The sequence below is a fragment of the Octopus bimaculoides genome, chromosome 5 (genome assembly GCF_001194135.2).
Source record: "Octopus bimaculoides isolate UCB-OBI-ISO-001 chromosome 5, ASM119413v2, whole genome shotgun sequence".
Classification (NCBI taxonomy): Eukaryota; Metazoa; Mollusca; class Cephalopoda; order Octopoda; family Octopodidae; genus Octopus; species Octopus bimaculoides.
Genome location: NC_068985.1, coordinates 58,032,200 through 58,036,349, shown reverse-complemented (window position 1 = coordinate 58,036,349; position 4,150 = coordinate 58,032,200). Strand labels below are relative to the sequence as shown.

The 4,150-nt window shown below is 35.8% G+C and overlaps 1 protein-coding gene across 2 annotated transcripts in view; it reads right to left on the bottom strand.

Moving 5' to 3' along the window:
• LOC106868231 (D(2) dopamine receptor) overlaps positions 1–4,150 on the bottom strand; it is a 1,504,014-nt gene that overhangs the window by 925,211 nt on the left and 574,653 nt on the right. The window lies entirely within an intron of this gene.

Genomic DNA, 4,150 nt, shown 5'->3' with positions numbered 1-4,150 from the left:
AAAACTAATACAAATAGCCACAAAACACGAGCAAAACAAAAAAACTGTTTTCAGTATTTAAGGAAGCTGACAAATACAAACAAGAAATCATACTACCTAACAAATACGAAGAAGAAGAAGAAATAAGAAAAGCTATAAAACAAATGAAATCCAAACTAAAATTAGAACAGCAACGGACCATGATAAAACGATGGCAAGAAAAGCCCCTACATGGTAAATACTGGGCTAAACTAACTGCAAAAGAAATAGACAGAGAAAAATCCCAGCAATGGTGGAGAAGCTCAGGACTCAAAGCAAAGACTGAAGGATATTTAAATTCTTGCACAAGACCAAAGCCTCCTCACCAGAAATTACCAAAAACATATAATGAAAAGAAACATAACAAGTAACTGTAGAATATGAGGCAATGGACAAGAAACAATAAATCATATTATCTCTGGCTGCCCAGTCCTGGCTAAGAAGGAATATATTCACATACATGAAAGAGCTGGGACCTATATACACTGGAAGCTATGCCAACACTATGGAATAACAACAGAAAAAAGATGGTATAAACACACGCCAGAAAAGGTCACAGAAAACGAGAAAGCAACCATACTCTGAGATATGCCAATTCACACAGATACAGAAATTAAGGAAAATAGACCAGATATAGTTGTCAAAGATCATGAAGAAAAAAAAATGCTTTCTAATTGATGTATCAATACCAGCAGATGACAACGTTTCCCTAAAAGAAATGGAAAAACTTTCAAAATACAAAGACCTGGAAATAGAGGTAACTCGAATGTGGAATCTAAAAACAGAAACAATTCCTATCATAGTAGGTGCCTTAGGTATAATAAAAAAATATTCAGACAAATACATAACAAAACTCCTAATAAAACTCCTAACATCTAAGAACATGCACCACACAAAAGCAGACGTTTATCAACTGTACCTACATAGAAGTAATGGAGGAAGAAGAATGATGCAGGTAGTACTGAGCTATAAGACCTCCGCAATAACAATGATCAGGTACTTAAATAGTACAGAGGACTGGATGCTGCGGGTCGTGTGGAAACACGAAAGCAAAAAAACTCACATTTTCCTGCCAAAGAAGCTTGCAAATTCGCAAATGAACTCGGCATTAACCCTGAATTAGATGAAGAACCTGAAAGTACTGCCACCAAACAAGCAAAACGGATCGGACGAGCAACAACCTATCAGTGGCTGAGAAGCTTAGAACTGAAAGCAGAGTCTGAAGGTTTCATATTAGCGGCACAAAATCAAAGCTTGCTTACCAAAGACTACCAGGATAACGTTGTTCAAAACGGTTATAACCTTAAATGCAGTTTCTGCCATACATTTTTGATAAAACAATTGACCATCTCGTCTGGGGATGTCCAGTGCTAAAACCAAATAAATACATAAGTCGCTACGATGAGGTAGGACAGTATTTACATTGGAAGATATATCAGCACTACAAAATTAGCACACCTGCTTACAGGTGTGAGCATCATCCTGAGCCGTTCGTTGCAGGTAAAAATGTCACTTCGTTCTGGGGTAATCGACAAGACATAATTATTAAAGGCATCGAAGAAAATGTTGATAATAATAATAACAACAATAAAAATAATTATTATTATCATCATCATCATCATCATCAACATCGTCGTCGTCGTCGTCGCCGTCGTCATCGTCGTCGTCGTCATCATCATCATCATCATCATCATCAAGCTCAAAAACGGAAGCAAATTCTTGTACACTAATAGATGCAAGTGTCCCTTCCCATAAAAATATATCTGTAGCAAATCCTCGAAAATGAAATGCAAAAGATGTAACCATTTAAAGCAGAATGGGTTCCTGTTATAGTAGGTTCCCTATGTATGATAAAAAAAGGAGCGTCAGGAACATCTAGACAACATCCCAGGAGAAACATACCCAAAGTATGCGGTGACAAGTGTTGCTCACATCCTTAGAAAAACCATATCAGTTTAAATATTTGTGTTGTATAATATGAATGCATTTCTCTGCTGCCCTCCCCATCTTACTCTCCTTTGTCATATTTCAACATATCTCAAACTTCGCTTGCCCTATGGTGCTGGGTGTGTCCGAAAAATATTTGCATCAAAGGTGCAGATTAAAATAAAATTAAAATAATAAAAATGATGATGAGGAGGATGAAGATGATGAGGATGATGATGACGATGACGATGAATTAAAGATTCTAAATTGTGAAATTGTAGATAAGAATTTAAATTTTCGAACCAAAAGGAAGCGATATTAATCTGCACCTGTTTATACGTGACGTCTAGCACTCTCTACACATTTAGAAAGTCTTTCATTGTCCACTCACATATTTCAAATGTCAGCAAACAGCTATTCTTTAATTAGAATTACTATAGCCTCTGTTATCACGATAAAATATTTCTGTCTTGTAATTTTCTTTTGAAGAAACTACAACAAAACTTATTCTCAAAGACAACTGGCAAAGGCTTCTTGTTGCCAACCTGACCATTACATGAAATGACGCATTTCCAAATTCTTTGCTAGTTTTAACATTGCCAAAAACGTTTGTGAACAACTTCCAGCAAATTCACAATTTTATAACAGTGAATGTTTTATGAATGTCTCCTTGGCTGTACAGTTAGAAAGTCCACTACACCAGCATGTTTTTCTGAATATGATTAGCATTCTCGACACATCAAGTGATTTCATTATTTTGCCGGTGTTGTATTGAGTCTTGCTTAGTGAAAATCTGCAGAAGAATATGTGTATGGATTCACTGCATATTTGGGGGATGAGTAACAGAATCTCAGTTTAGCAACAATACTTGGTCTGTAATGCTAACAACAGACTCCTCACAACTACAATCATTTGGTCAAGTATAGGGATATTTGCAGCTTAGGAAGACTTGTCTGTATGTACTGGCTTTAGAGCCACTACTTCGGAAATTGGAAGCGTTAAGGGGCATCCCGCGCAAAATAGGACGTGAGTGAACCGTGTCGGCGTACGCAGACGTCGCCAACCCCATAGAGTCGAACACCAGTCCTACGAAGCAGAGGCACAAGCAAAAATTAACCAATAAAATTCTGTGAAACTCGATACCTGGAAGGGAAAGCTCATGACATCGAACAACGTCGTGAGATTACAGAATGCTGGACTGAGGGTCTGATTAAATTGCGCGGGGTGTGGTTTGGACAAGATCTCAAGGGGCAAAACTGAGAAGACGTGAAGAGCAGGGTAGCTAATCTCATCTAGAAATGAGCTTAGAGAAAACTATCCCTGAAAGGCTTGGCAGATATAACGAATGCTTACAAAGCATTTGTTATATGTTATCGCTTGACTGTCGTGCTAGCATTTCGCCTTATTGAATATAGTAACTGAATAAATATAAAATTTTAAGTGATATGAAGTCATCTTCATAGTAAGTTTTCACGAGTTTTCTTAATGATATATTTATGATATGATGTTTATATTGTATATTTTAATTATCCATATTATGTATAAATAAAATGAACTTTCTCTAGCTGGTGAATTTGATAGTGTACTGCATACATGCACCTCAGCATGTTACTGTTCGTACACGCTTCTTGGGTTTTCTAGTTTCTATTTTGAATCTAATTCTCATTGAAGGAAATTATTTAAATGTTGTTACTATGGATAAAGTATTACTACAGGTTAGTGTGGATCAATATGTACCACGGTGTTACTCTTCTTTTTTTTTGTATCACAAAATGTCTTTCTTGAAGTGACCTTAAATTAAATATATGACGTACAAAAAAATTGACTGCTATTTGTTAGAAATGTCTGAGGATACGTTGGTTCATATTTATTAACTCAAAATAATTAGTGTAATGTAACTTTACTCATTAGAAAAACTACTCGTGAATGATGAGGTGAATAAGGTGTGAGCCTACTCAATGAACGAGTCTATCGTTACACTGCAATGCATTAATTAGGCTGCTAAGTTTCGTAAAATAGCTCTCCTCCTCAGAACACAGATATCAAAGGTATGTTGCGTAGTATTGCGTAGTTAGATGTTCATCATTAAGTAGAATATTTCCAACAAATAAGAAAGAATAGAATACTTAAATACATACATGCATACATAGATAAATATACGCACACACACGCATATATATATATACATATACATATATATATATAT